The 15196-nt window shown below is 42.6% G+C and overlaps 1 long non-coding RNA gene across 1 annotated transcript; it reads right to left on the reverse strand.

Annotated features, from left to right (window-relative positions):
• Positions 1 to 662: 662 nt before the first annotated feature.
• Positions 663 to 13963, reverse strand: LOC309852134. Its single transcript, XR_014305087.1, has 4 exons — positions 13572 to 13963; positions 7631 to 7709; positions 6074 to 6148; positions 663 to 705 (listed from the first exon to the last, which is right to left on the reverse strand). It is a non-coding gene; the product is annotated as an uncharacterized lncRNA (long non-coding RNA).
• Between the last annotated feature and the right edge of the window lie 1233 nt (positions 13964 to 15196).

Raw genomic sequence — 15196 nt, forward strand, 5'->3', positions numbered from 1 at the left:
GCTGTTCCCTTTGTGGAATGTACTTCCCCAGAAGATCATAAGCCTCTCTCTCTCCTCCCTTCCAGGTCTCTGCTCTACGTTCCGAGCCTGATCCCCGCCCACATCAACCTCTATTCTATTCTCCAGTATCATATTTCATCATTGCTCTTATTGCCTCTATATATATACAACATGCTTATTTGGTTCTGTATGTCATTATTTCTTGTCCCTCCCCCCTACCTGATGCCCCTTGAATGTCTGCTCTATGAGAGCACAGACAGCACAGAGTTTACTGCACTTACATATGAAGTCTCAACGAATAACTGCTGCATAATAAGCACTCAAACATGGTGTTGAATATATAAATGAATGGGATTAAGGAAGAAAAGGAGGGATGTAGACACGGTAGGAAGGAAAGTGAGAGAGAGGGAAAGTCTTTCATGACTAGAGGATCAGCTTATGGAAAAGGATTTCACCTGGCAAAATATATTGGCCATTTTGTCTTAAAATGAAGAAAAAAATAATCACAATAAACATACGGAGAATAGTCAGGATATCTAATGAAATGGTTAGAAGAAAAAAAGAGAAGGAATGATAATGAATATACATTCTGTCTTATCTCCTTTGTTTTGATTTCGAGATGGAAGGTAACAATGTACTAGGAGTCCAAAACTTACCATAATATCATGAAATAATGTTCCAGGGAGCAACTCAGGTTTTCTTATCCTAGAGATAATAAGAGAAGTAGAAGAGATGAACAAGGAAGGTTGGGTTTTGCATTTCCTTGCAGATTTAAATAACTAACTCTTCTAGAACATATTCTACGGTAGGTACAATGCTAAGTAATTGCACATACATTCTTTCATTCAGTTTTCACAAGAACACTCTGAAAAAGATATTATAATAACTACTAACTACTGAAGAAACCAAAGCTCAGAGGAGTAAGTGATTTATCTCAAGGTCACACTGCTGTTTAAGTGACAGAACGTTTGGGCCAGGCCCATAGCTTTTCCTGCTACTTCCTGCGGCCTCAAATGGATATAGCACATGTTAATTCTTAGACAACACATTCAGGAGTCCTAGACATTGACAAACAAATTGCAAGGTTGCCAATCCCCTAGAAGCTTACAAGAGACAAAATACAAAGACAACTTCTTCTACATTATAGCATCCTCTAAAGAAACAAGCAGCCAACAAACAAACCAAAGGATCTATTGGCTACTTAGAGGGTCTTCTCAGCCTTTACGTCAGATCAGAATTCTTCTAATTGGCCACTTCCCCTCAATTCTCTCAAGAGTTCCAAATTGGATTAATATCTTATCTGATCTGTAAGTGCTTTTCCGTCTTTGTGAGCAAACTTACCCCGGTTTGCGTTGGCGTAAAGGCTGCCAATCTCTTGGTGAAGTCAAAGTAGTAATTTTCTTATTCTGTTACTAGCTCCACTGGGTTAATTCAGATTAGGAAAAATTATCACCTTGTTTTTAAATAACTCCGATTTCACAGGGGCCATTGTTATGCTAGTTTCGGGAGTTCTGTCCTCTGAGGTCATGAAATACAGTAGCTACAGAGGTGGAAGCAATGGATTAGAATAGAAAAATGAGATCTCCCTCCTCTTCCTCCTCATTAATATCTCCAAAGATCTTGGAGCCCTTGCCAAAAATGTGAGTGAGCCTTCACATGGGTTTTCAAATCAGATTCAATGTTTGCTTAAGCTATATGGCAATCTTATCAGTTTGACTTCATATAGCCATTGGAGTTCAGCTTGATTTTAGGTTTCTAAAGCTGAATTGGTAATTTCTAATAGATGTCAAATATTACAAAGGTTCAGATGTGGAGCCAAACATATTTGGGCTGCAAGTTTTTGGAAAGCTGGAACTGACTCTCTTGAGAGCTTTCCAGTAGGGATGGGCTAGTGCTTCTTTGCCAAGTTTAGAACCAAATCCAAATCTAAGAGGTTTAGAACTCAGGCTTGGCTGGAATCTTCTGGAAGTTGAGGGGGAGTTGTTTTATTTTCCTCTAATTTAGCAAAAGTCTTCTTAGCTTTCAGAATTATGTCCCAAGGGAACTGTATCTAGATATTCAGTGGCTCTGAGAAAACCTCCCGTAAGTGACTTAATGTGATTTTTAATGTTTTTTATGTTTTTGACCCAATGCAGCCAAATGCATCTGCATGTCCTATTTTTCATTGTCTTAATGTGATTGACAGAGTTCTATTCATTGAAGAAAACTCATCTCTATACATGCCGTAGGAAATAATTTCTTCCTCCTGCCAAAGTTAAAGGCAAACCACTCCCCCAGGACAAATGCTTTGTGCCCAAAGTTAATACATCCAAGAAAGCAAAGTTGTTCCTTGGCTCCAGGGGAATTATACAAATATCATTTTGTCTAGGCCCCACTCTCCCCCTGTTTAAGGAGAAGATGTCATAGCCGGGGCTGAGCATATTAATGGAATGAATGAGTGGTAGAAAGCAAGGAGTGGCCCCTATGGACTGACCAAGGCCTGTGTAGAAAAGAAAGAGGGCCTGGAATCCGGGGACCCAGATTAAAGTCCAGTTCTGCCACTCAGTGATTCTGATCTGCCATTTGCAAGCTATTTAATTGCTGATCTCAGTTGTAAAAGAGGAAAAACAGTATCTGGTGTATTTACCTTTAGGGAAAATGATATATATGAAAGTACTACATAACATAAACACAAACAGACAAAATTCTGGGAACTGTAAAAAAGGGCTTACCCTGAATTTTGTAATCTGCATCCATTTTAGAGAACATGAAATAGGATCTGCTTAGACAACCCAATGTCATTATAGTCCTTTCACATGATGCAATTTTTAACAAACAGAATTACGGACAACTATGGAAAGCTTTAAAAAAGCTCCTTCCCAAATGGAACGCTCTGAGTTTCCCCCACTAAAAAGATCTCCTCTAAAACAAAGAGTCTGGAAAAGATCACTGATGATGACTGCCCCAGACTGGCAATGAGCAAGGCCTCACTCTTCTTAGTCGGGACCAATTAATATTCATGTAGTCCCAACCTTGACGGGATTTAGCCCCAGCATTTCATAAAACTGAAGCAATCCATCATCCAAAAGGGCAAAGAGGCAAAATTTCTGAGCAGTTTTCCTCAAACTCCATCAGAAAATATAAGCTCACGTTACTTCCCCTCCCCAATCCTTTCCTTCTTTATGAAGTGAGACTATTGTGGGTAACCGTGGTCTTATAATGCATTTTTGGCGGGCCAAGGCAATACCATGGCTTCAGATACTCTCTTTAGTAGTAAAGTTGGCCAGTGTTCTATTGTTTGCATCTGGGACATGGCCAGTAGAGTTCGGACATCTGCCCACTGTGTTAGCTCCTTGGGCGCCAGTGGGCTAAAGCTCATTATTCCGCTGGGAATTATGCCTCTATTCCTTGAAAAAGGGAGTGACTCACCAACAGTCCTCTATCACATCTGACATTTGGAGGACGAAAATCCTTTTTGAGTTCCAAGTTCAGATGTGAGTGAGTTTCTTATTCTGACCAAACTGATCCATGAAGGCAATGCCTGACCAAGCCTATGCTTGGTCATCTCACTAGAGTTGCGACTTAGTAGGAAATTTGAGAATTCCATTTCCAGACATGTTTAGGATTGTGCCAATCCAAATGGTCAGCCCCCTCTGGCTGCAAAACCAGAAGATAGAAACTGTCCCCTCAAACAGTTGATACAAGAGGCAGTGGGGTACTGTTGGCGTGGTAAAGGAAGTTGGCATATTTTTCAGTCCTCTCAATAATTTTGCTCTTTTCTTGTCCCTTTCTTTTGGTCTTATTGCAACCAATTTCTAGACCTTTGAGAATCTCAGTAAACATTCCTATTGTAGAGGTCCCTATTTTCATCATTAGCTAATTATGGTACACTGGAGAAGTGAACCTAAGGCTCAATATCTATGCCTCAAAAACAAGGGACTTATCAGCATTTACCTTACAGGATGGCAAAGCTTAAAGTGCTTAGTACATGAACCTGGTACCTCGTAAGTGCTCAGTAAATGTTACACCTAAAAATGATGACGAGGGTGCATGTAATAATGACTGGGTAAGTAATGAGAAGTATTAAAAATTATTGCATTATCATTTATTCTAAGTAAAGGGTGAGAAGAATCCAGTTGGCTTTTTTGTTCAGGTCCATTTACGGACTATTCCCCACAGAGGTCAACACATGGCTTTAGCCAGACCTGAAACTGAGGCTTGATCTTGAAATGCCATCATCTCTGCTATTCTGAGACCCTGCTCCCTAGTACCTACCCACAAACATTTCAGTTCTTTAAGGGTTCCAACCTGGCCTTCATGGCTAACAACAGCCAATAACTTCCAGGAAAACAAAGAGCAGGATATTGAGGTCTTTTGGCCTTTGCAACAAAGAACAGCTGGATCCAATTCAAAGCCTTAACTGAAGAAAGAAAGAATAATGGACAGCCTTCTACTGGTCATGTGTCAGCCACTACAGGCTGTCTCTCTACCACCTGCAGGAACAGATTCAAATGGAGTATTTTTATTAAGGAAAATCTTCCGCCAGATTATAAGCAATGACCCAGTGAGAAACCAACTTGGTAGGGAATTGGTGGACAATATCCTAGGATGCTGCAGCAAGGAGTGGCCTTTGGACTGAAGAGTCCTAGGTTCAAAGGTTGACTGCCCCTTTGGGCAGCTTTATTAATCCTTTTTGAGCTTCAGTTTCCTCATTTTACATAAACAGAGGGGATTAAAATAACCACATTAACACTTATGCAAGAGGGCTGCTCCAAGATGTGAATAAGATCCTGCATGCTGGGCACCTGGGTGGCTCACTGGGTTGAGGCCTCTGCCTTCGGCTCAGGTCATGATCTCAGGGTCCTGGGATCAAGCCCCGCATCGGGCTCTCTGCTCAGCAGGGAGCCTGCTTCCTCCTCCTCCTCTCTCTCTCTCTGCCTACTTGTGATCTCTGTCAGTCAAATAAATAAATAAAAACTTTAAAAAAAAAAAAAAGATCCTGCATGCTGTAGTGCATGGCACAGCCTTCAGAAAGCAGTTAAGTATCCAATATGTATCAACATGGTTTAGGTCCTTTCCTCTTTCTCAAAGCTTTCCTGAACATGTCCTGAACACAATGGCAGTGAGGATATGGTAGATGCTCAGTCATGAGCGCTTCCTAAAAAGCAGTGAGGAACCCTGAGACATGTGCTCCTGGGAGTGACACTCTGGGGCTGAGTGCCAGTGGGTAGCTGGAAACCAGTAAGACAGCACCAGGCCTGAACTTCTTGAAGCCCCTTGTTCCACCAGTTCAGTTTGCAAATTATTGCCATGGCCTGCTTATTATTACTCCAACTCCTCCTTCCTCCTCCACATTTCAATAGCTCTCCTGCCTGGCCTTGGGCGTCTCAGGGAAGCCCTTCCCACACTCTCTAGGGAGTCTGCAATACAGCCCAGATGCTCTCAAAGATTAGAAAAACTTTTAAGTCTAGTCTAAAAAAAATAGTCCTATCCTTTGTCTCAGGCCATTATTTCTACTCTTACCGATTTTGGAGGATGCAATTTCCCCTCCTTCATTTATAATATTTTGCTCAGGGTATTTGTAGATTGTCAGCCTATATGTCAAGTCCCTGCTTGATTACACCATATAAATTCAGTTCTACTTCTAAGCTAAAGCATGAGTATGAGAATAGGAATTAAATACATTTCTAGTTTTGGAGGAAAACAAAACTCATTTTGTAACTCACTATCTCTCTGGATGAAACATTAGCTTCAATCTATAAATTAGAATTTTAATGCTGCAGAAAGCACATCATTTTGGAAGGAAGAAAGGTAAAGAACTTGCTTCAGGTGATAACTTTCTTGCTAATGGCAGAATCAGGACTTGCACACAGGTGGCCTAGTTCTCAGGTCAGGCATCTGGTAGGGTCACTCAAAGTTTAAACTCCTCTGCATCCTATGTAAGTCCTTTGGTATACAGGCTCCTGCTGAGATCTCCTACTTTCCCTGCACTCTGCTCAGTTTACTGTCCATGGACTACTTCCCATTCTTTCCAACATGTCCAGGGGGCTTTTTTTCCCCCCACTCTCAGTAGTGACCTGCCTCATCTGCTTACCTGGGAAATCAACTCATCCTTAAACTTTTCTTCTGCAACCCTTTCCAACATCCTCAGAAAAATCCATTTCTCCACCTGTGTGCCAAGAGAATTTTGCGTATGTCTCATTTACAGGAGAGATACTGCAAGGAATTACAGTTCTTTGTTTCTCTTTGCCTCCCCACTTTGTGATTTGTTACCTTTGTGAATTGTTGAAGCTGAGGAATTATACTTTATTCATCCACGTATCCACAGCTTTCCAAAGAGTTTCTGACACATAATAAGCCGTAATAACTGCCATCTTTTTGTTTGTTTTCATTTTTATTTTGTTTTGTTTGCAGACAATCTTCGTGTTAGTTGCTTTAGGTGAACAATAATGCACTTACAGAGAGTATAACTATTTTATTCTGACCAACATCGAAGTATGTCTAAACTTCTGTGGATATCTTGGATTTCTAGGAACTACAAGTACTAAAAATAGTATTAATAATTGGAAAACTTTGCCTGGAGACTTGACTACAAAGAAACTGAGAGAAGGTTCACAAAATCAGAGCACCAAATAAAATATCCAAGGGCTTTCACTTTGTTTTAAGGTAGCTTAATTTGCTAATCTTAAAAAAGTCCAGAACTTTCTATCTTTGACAAAAGGCAAAACAAACAAGTAAAAACCACTTAAGATGATCTATACACCAAAGTTTTTATATCAAAAGAGATTAAATTGTCGCAAAATAAAAACTTGGTATTTTGGAAAGTAGGTAAAACTATAGTATACAAACCTCCAGTAACTTAAAATCAAGTCTTTTATCCCAAAATGGCAATGAAGTCTCCAACTATAATTAAATTACCTCAGTAACACTTATAATAGAATTCCTGGAAAGTAATCTGAACTCTAAAGTATGTTCCCATCCTTGGGGGAATATCATGGAATTTCTCAACTCGGTAATTACTTAATATTTTCTACTCCATTCAGTTCTTCAGCAGAAATACATGAGTATTCACACTTTGCAAGTTGCTTAGAAGCTGTGAAACACTAATGTTGAATGAGCAAGACTGTCCCCTGAATACTACCTCTATTGGCAAATTCTTACTTAAGAGACCCTGTGGGGAGTCAGTCCACCACCAACCTCCATAACTCTCTTCACTTGCCTAGGTCTAATAGAGCTGTGATTTTGGTGTATTCGGTTTCCAATGTAGCTTGCCCTGGGACTATACCAGACTGATATTCTGAGCCATGTTTGGTTATTCTTGGCACCAGATAAGCACAGTCTCTACCAATCAGGTTATGACATGCTATAATGGGAAGTCATAATATATGTAACAAAGCTGAAAATGGAAAAAAAAAGTTCTAATTCATGAAAAACATATTCTACAGTAATAAAGGAAGTAGGACAGGCTCAGGCATGTATTTTGTCTTAAGAACAGAGCACAAACATCATTCAGTACAAACTAGAAAGATAAAGCAGAACAGAATCCCTATATGTTGAAAGCACCTAGAGTTAGAAGCTAAGAAAGGCAAAAGTTATTTGACATAAACGCTGCTGTTTAGATTTCTGCAAGTTCTGTGTGAACTTTTCTTACCTTAGAGACTGAGGAGAAGGAAGAGAAATACCAGCTCATGTAGAGAATGTCCCACAGATCACAGTAATGACTCTCTCAGCTGGAAACAGAAATAAAAGTCGTATCGATGGTGTTAGTGTTAGATGATGCATGAGTGTTTGTCCAAACTCTATGAGAAGAATTTCAAATAGCTTGATTCTGATCACCAACTCCTGGCCAGAAACACACTTTCAGACATAACTAGTCTATTTTTTTCCCGGCATCTCCCCTAAACTTACCAAAAAGAAGTATTTTATTTTGGTTTTGTTCTCACCTCTTGCCATTAGGAATAATTGTAAGTCACATAAATAATGACCCATATTGGCTACTGGGCACAGGGGAAAGTTGAAAGGATAAAACGAAGGGAATGTGTTAACAAGACTCTTGGAAATAGCGCAGCTGAAATGTATGGTTTGGCATCTGACTAGAAACTGAATCTTAGCTCTTCACTTGACTTCTTTATGTTTCAGTATAAAATGAGAATGATAAAAATCAGTATTTCAGTCTATGGTAGCTAGCTCATTGCCTAACAGACAGTTGGCACAGACACATCATTTTGTATTCTATCACACACTTGTTAAGAAATACATTATTTTTCTATTTTGTAGGTACATATTTTATATATTTATATATGTATTTGCTGTTACATACAACAGTTATTATATTTGATCTCCAATTATGCATTAAGCAATGAGATAGTGCAAATTAGGAAATAGGCAGAAAACATTCAAATGAGGTTCTTCTTTTTTCTGTAAGTTGTAATTAGAGAGCGGGGTGGTGGTGGGGACAGAGGAATAATCAAATTCCAAATTCCAAAGTAGTTGACAAGGCAGACCAGAATGCCCCGGGCAGCCCTGATAAATGTGTGTTGTCTCAGCATACTTCTTAATAGCTCCCTCTTTCTAAAGACTGTCCTGACTTGATCAATTAAATACTCACAAACCAAAGGCCATATGTTGTAGGATAAACCTGTTGAGAAGAAAAACGTAAGGACACCTGATCCAGGGAAAAGCTTCCCAGGGTTAGGTAGGATCTAGGGTGATGAGGGAACATAGCTGTGTAAAGAATGAGAAGCACAGTATGGACCACCAACTTCAGAAGGACAGAACAGTGACTGCAGAGAAAAAAGCACAGGCATCTATGTAGAACTGGAGAAAAATGAAAATACAGAAGGATCATGTAGTTCAAAGGAGAAAATTGCAAAGGACCCCACTACATAGATCAGTAGTTATCAGCTCATAAGGGTTCGGACAGTTTGGACCTAACTATTTTAAGAGCAACAAAAGGAAGAACAGTATTCTGTTTACTTGAATGAGAGGATGTGCCATGAACGTGGGGAGTTGTGGGCACAGAAAATAAAGAGACTGTTTTATCTGGAAGCCCCTGGGGAACTGTTTATTTTACAACAAAGTAGTATCACTTTGTGGCCTCCTTCTTCCTGACGGCCAGTGGGCTCTGGCTAAGAACCCCAAAGCATGCAGCGTCCATTTTGCTGCTGAGTTTACATTTCAGCAGAACAATTCCAGAATGAATCATTGCATGCACAGGTTGTCGGTTCTGCCCGGTTTGAAGCCCATTTTCAAAGCTCTTTCCTACTTTGTGTTCAAGGCTAAGTTCGCAGAGATTTATGTGGAGATTTCTTATTCTTCTTGAAAAATATAAAATCTTTCACCAGAGTATTTTTCTCACTCAGTGAGGCAGTCCTGGGCCTCTTGTTGTTATTCTCCGTGAGACATTTTCAACTTCTACTCAAATCTCTAGCATTTCTACTTAGGAGAGAAAGGGAGCAGTTGAGAACAGAGAATTTAGCCTCTGACATGATTTGAAATGGGATGGGAAGTGAATGCACCCCTTTAAAATCAGCAGAATGTGAGAGAGAAACCAGGGGGACAAAAGTCTGTGCTGTCAAATAGGAAACTGATTTTAGGAGGATTCACTTTCTCCAAATCCCCTACTCCTAAGACCGAGCCTAATGTGCGGCAGGGTCTAGGGAATGCGTAGTTGCCTGCGAGGATACTAGAAAATAAACCTGAGTAAAGAATGATTTTGTTCGAGCACACATTATATACCCAACGAGGATACGGCACCAGCTTACAAAGAGTGGGTTTTATGAGGAAAGGAATCTGAGGAATGAATAAGTAGTAAACTCAAACCAAGCTCTCCCACTTAGATGCTGTGTGGCCTTGGAAAGTGTCTTAAGTTCTCAGGTTCTTAAGTCTCAGGTTCTTCATCTGTAAAATGGGGATAATAATAGTACCTACCTCAGAGAATTATTAAGATGAAATGTGTATAAAGTACATAGAGCAATCCCTGACACAGAGTGCTTCTTAACAGCAACAGTAATAACAAAAACCTACCAATAATTACTACTCTACTCTGAAATCTCTATAAATTTTAAAAGTTTCTGTTTCTATGAAATGATTTAGTCTCTGTGTTCCTTCCACCTATTTCAAATCTTCTAAAACCAAGAAGAATTTTTAACACTTAAAGCAAAAACTACCAATTCAAAATTTATAAACAAAAGATTTCACACTATGCTTTTGAAATTGCAAAAGATACACCTACACATACACCATGTCCCTTAGTGATGAAGAGGAAGATGCGAAGGCCAAGACATTATGGGGAGCTACACAGGGTCAGAGTTTATCTTTATATCTCTTTGTCTCAGTTTATAGAAAAAGAAAGGTCCCAGTTTCCAGACAGCCATGAAAACAAAATAAACAGGCATGTAAATGAGATGTGTTTTGGATGTGGGTTTGTATATATTGGCAGGAAGAGCAGTGAAACTTTGACTCTACTTTCTTATTCTTTTTTTTTTTTTTTCTGTCCCTCTCAGTGCCAAAGGAGCTATTTTTAAAAGCACGGGTTTGTGTTTTTGATCATAATGTTATGGCAAAAGGGGAGATGACCTTTACATTTAGTCAGTAGCTGTTATGCAATCAGCAAGTTCCACATGGCAGCACTTCACGTCTGGTCACCAATAATTTGGGTATTCTACGGCTCTTTCGTCTACCCTCACAATTAAACAGAACGTACTAAGACTACACAGGGTTAGGTAGTAATTCATTCCTTAAGTCGTTAAAAGAATACATATTCCCTCCCAAGTTCTACCCGAACATCCTGTGAGGCCCAGCTGGTATGGAATAATAGGTAGAGATGAGTGTGTGTGCTAAATCTTTAATGACACACGCAGGTGTAAATCCAGCTCTGTGCGCAGGGCTGAAACAGAATGTAACAGCTGGGAGCACTTCCATGTAAAACCTACAGGATAAAGAGATAACCTACAGAAGCAGTAACGTGAGAGACTTCCACAGAACGCCCGGGCTTCAACTCCACAAGTTCACATCAACAAGAACAGACTGGAATGTCATCATTGACATAGTTTCCTAATTCCCCAGCATTTCAATTCTTATATCAACCACTTTCTGGGGGTCAAATTCTGGGACAATTTTCCTAGACAGAAGAATGGTAATTTCTGGCAAACAACAACAACAAATGGTGACTTTGTATGTTTTATGCACTGATGTTTTTTCCTGGGTAAAGACTGTGGGGAAAAGATTCCTAAATTACTTCCTTGGCCTAATATTTTTTTCAGACCTTACCTGAAAAACCAATGAAAGCACTGTCTCTATTATTCCAAAATTTTGACAGAAAACTGAAAAATTCAGTAAATGTTCCAAATAGTTTTCTTCATACAGAATTGAACAACATGGAAAAACCTCACTGTGCCACTAACTGAATTTCTCTATTTTCTTTGGATATTTGGTGATGGATGGTCTAAGGCTGCCGATTAAAATACACTCACATAAAATATGTAGCAGGGAAAAAGAGTACATAATCATGAAGTTTTATCTAATCTTCGCTGCTAACTTTGTGTTGTAAAACAAATTTTTTTAAAAGATTTTATTTATTTATTTGACAGAAAGAAATCACAAGTAGATGGAGAAGCAGGCAGAGAGAGAGAGAGAGGGAAGCAGGCTCCCTGCCGAGCAGAGAGCCCGATGCAGGGCTCCATCGCAGGACCCTGAGATCATGACCTGAGCCGAAGGCAGCAGCTTAACCCACTGAGCCACCCAGGCGCCCCTGTAAAACAAATTTTAACTTTTTAATTCCCAAACCTCTCCTCCTACGATGGTATCCTGCAGGGAGAATTGTATCTAACAAAACTCGTATCAAATTAGATTTGATCCATCCGAAGAACCAAATAGCATCTCTCAAGGAGAGGGTGGGGGAGATGGGATCTCATCCCTATACTCCCGACACTAAGAGTACAATTCAAATTGTGAAAATGACTAATGTTTAAAATGTCTATTTCTTTTTTTTAGCATGAACAAAAAGATCCCGTTTTCAGACTGGTGTTAGAATGGTTAAGACGAGCCTCAACGTCTGCATAGTAGTGGCTAAGCGCAGAAGGATTTATCTGTGAAACACGCAAAGTCCACTGTTGGTAGCCCTGGGCCCCTCTCCACAAAACGGCTTATGGGTCTGGATGCCTCCTGTCCTATGGCCTCGGCATCTTGGAGCTTTTTGCTTCTGGCCGTTCGGACGGCAGAGAGAATGGGAGATCATGTGGAATGGAAAAGTCTTGAAATAAATAAATGAATGAATGAATGAATGAATAAATAAATGAATGAATGAATAAATAAATAAATAAATAAATAACAGACATCGGAATTGATTTAAATGACACCTGGGCCCCTCTCCCCAAAACGGCTTATGGGTCTGGATGCCTCCTGTCCTATGGCCTCGGCATCTTGGAGCTTTTTGCTTCTGGCCGTTCGGAAGGCAGAGAGAATGGGAGATCATGTGGAATGGAAAAGTCTTGAAATAAATAAATAAATAAATAAATGAATAAATAAATAACAGACATCGGAATTGATTTAAATGACACCTGGGCCCCTCTCCCCAAAACATCTTATGGGTCTGGATGCCTCTTGTCCTATGGCCTCGGCATCTTGGAGCTTTTTGCTTCTGGCCGTTCGGACGGCAGAGAGAACGAGAGATCATGTGGAAAAGTCTTGAAATAAATAAATAAATAAATAAATAAATAAATAAATAAATAAATAGATAAATAAATAAATAACAGGCATCGGAATTGATCATCGGATTGAGATCATGTGGAAAAGTCTTGAAATAAATAAATAAACAAACAAACAAATGAATGAATGAATGAATGAATGACATCGGAATTGATTTAAATGACACCTGACTGTCTAGGGGTTACGACCTCAGAGCCTCGCTGGCTTCCGTATTTTCTCCACCAACAACCTGTTACACAATTCCTGGATCCTGGTAAATCACGTGCACTCCTCTCAAAGGGTGAAGGAGGAGGCACGGGAGCAGGCCGACACACACCGGCCCCAGCCTAACTGACCGGGGAGGGGCAGCGTAAATCCCCTGCAGACAGCGCCACCGTCGCACTGCTCCCCAGCGACCCGGCAATCGTTCCTGCCCTGTCCTCTCCCCACTCTTCAAAGCCCCCAAGATCAGTGCAGACGCGTGCCTTCTGCACGGCCCTTCCTATCTACTAAGAGCCGGGCCGGGGTCGGCTCCCCAAACGCAGTTGGGTTTTGCTCGCCCAGACCAGGACTCGCGAACCGGTGCGGCGGGAACCAACCGCGGGAACGGCCCAGGCGCTCCCGCCCTCCCCATCCCCGAGGCGCCCCTGGGACCGCGCAGCCGCCTTCCGCCGAGCCCCGCAGCCCTGCGGCCTCTTCCCTTCCGCCTCCACACAGCGCCTCCCCGCGCCCGCCCGCACGCTGCCCGAGGCCCACCGACTCTCGCTCGGATCCACACTCAGTTCACGCGCCTCAGTTTATCGGTCAACGGTTCCGGGGTCCGAAGAGCGGCTGAAAGAGACCCCCCACCCCCACCCCCCCTGCACACACAGCCCGGGGACCGCACAGCGAGGCCTACTCGGTACCTGCCCGGCTGTGGACCCCGAGGCTCGAGGCTCTGCCGCCGCCTCCCGAGGTGCTGAGTCCCTCTCAGGATCCCGGCGGCGCGGTGCTTGCGTTCACGAGCTTTTCACGTGAGCGTGAGCGCGTCTCTCCCTCGGTCCGGACCGGGTCTAGAAAGCGCCGGCACCGGACTGGGCCCGGTCTCGTACGCGCGGCCTGCGTCAGACCGGACCCCACGGCGGACCGCGTCGACGTCCACCGGGTCCCACCGCAAACCGGTTCCCAGGCCAGACGGAGTCCCACGCCAGACTGGGTCCTCCGTCACACGGGGTCCCCCTTCAAACGGGTTCCCACATCGGACAGGTTCCCACATGGCACTGGGTGGACGTCAGACGGGGACCTACCCCACACGGCACCCCCCCCCGCCCCGCCCCTGCAAACCTGTTCCCACTGCAGACTGTGTCTCCGGTCAGACTGGGTCCCGCCTCAGATGGGTTCCCGTCTCCGACTGGGGCCCAGTCAACTGGTCCGCCCTCACTCTGGGTGTAGAAACGGGACTCGAACCGGGTTCAGACCGTGTCCAACATAAAAAGCGGACTAGAGTCCAGGTGAAGTGGATCCAGGGCTTCTGGGGGGCTCAGCCGGTGAAGCGTCTGCCTTCGGCTCAGGTCATGACCTCGGGGTCCTGGGATCGAGCCCCACACGGGCTCCCAGCTAGGTGGGGAGCCTGCTTCTCCCCCTCCCACTCCCCCTGCTTCGTGCTCCTTCTCTCCCCATGTCTCTCTCTGCCTAATAAATAAATAAAATCTTTAAAAATAAAAAATGGACTGGATCCAGGTCAGACTGGGTCCAACTTAAGCTGGACTGGGTCCAGCAGGAGGCCTCAGGTGAATAAAATTGTGTTTCCAGACTGCACAACGAAGTTAACCTAAACGAAGTTAATCTTGAATTACTGGGGCCACCGTGGAGAACTCTGAACCTCGTATATAAGCTTATCCATTTATGACGTGCCCTAGAGAAAAGAGGGTCTCAGCCAGGCACTAACTAGAAAGGGTGAAAGGGAAATTGTCTTCCCGCCTCTGCAGTTTCTGGTGGCCTGGATGACATCTGCTGGGACATTCCACGGAGTCCCGAGTCTGCAGCCCGGGATCCTGGGAAAACTGGCTGACATCAGCAGAGGGTGACATCCTTCCCTTGCCTGGTCTAGAGAAGAAGGTAAAATTGCGCCTTGTCTCTTCCAAGTGCAGAATGGCTGGGAAAAAAAAAAAAAAAAAAATCTGTAGAAATTAGATCTTGGAATGTGACTTGTGAATTTGCTTTTATGGAACCCATCTGTTGTGGCACTTGCCTTCCTGTTTGTCTCACCTTTGTGTCCTGAGAACTTGGATTGGCAACTGTGAAGTCAGGGAGTCCCCAGAATGTGGTCAGACAGAAATGCGGGTTGTACTCCAGGTACCGATACCGTCCTGTTGCTAGGTCTCAGGAGAATTGTCTTTCTTCTGGTTACTTTTGGGCGTGGCTCTGGGCCGTGGGAGGGTTGTATGTTCTGGACCCTCTTTGGGGATGGCTCTTGTGTTTACATGGTTGTTTAATAGTATCAGGAATATTTACTGTTTGTCCTGCTGAAACCTGACAAAATATTTGAAAA

The sequence above is a fragment of the Mustela nivalis genome, assembly GCF_964662115.1.
Source record: "Mustela nivalis genome assembly, chromosome: 17".
NCBI lineage: Eukaryota > Metazoa > Chordata > Mammalia > Carnivora > Mustelidae > Mustela > Mustela nivalis.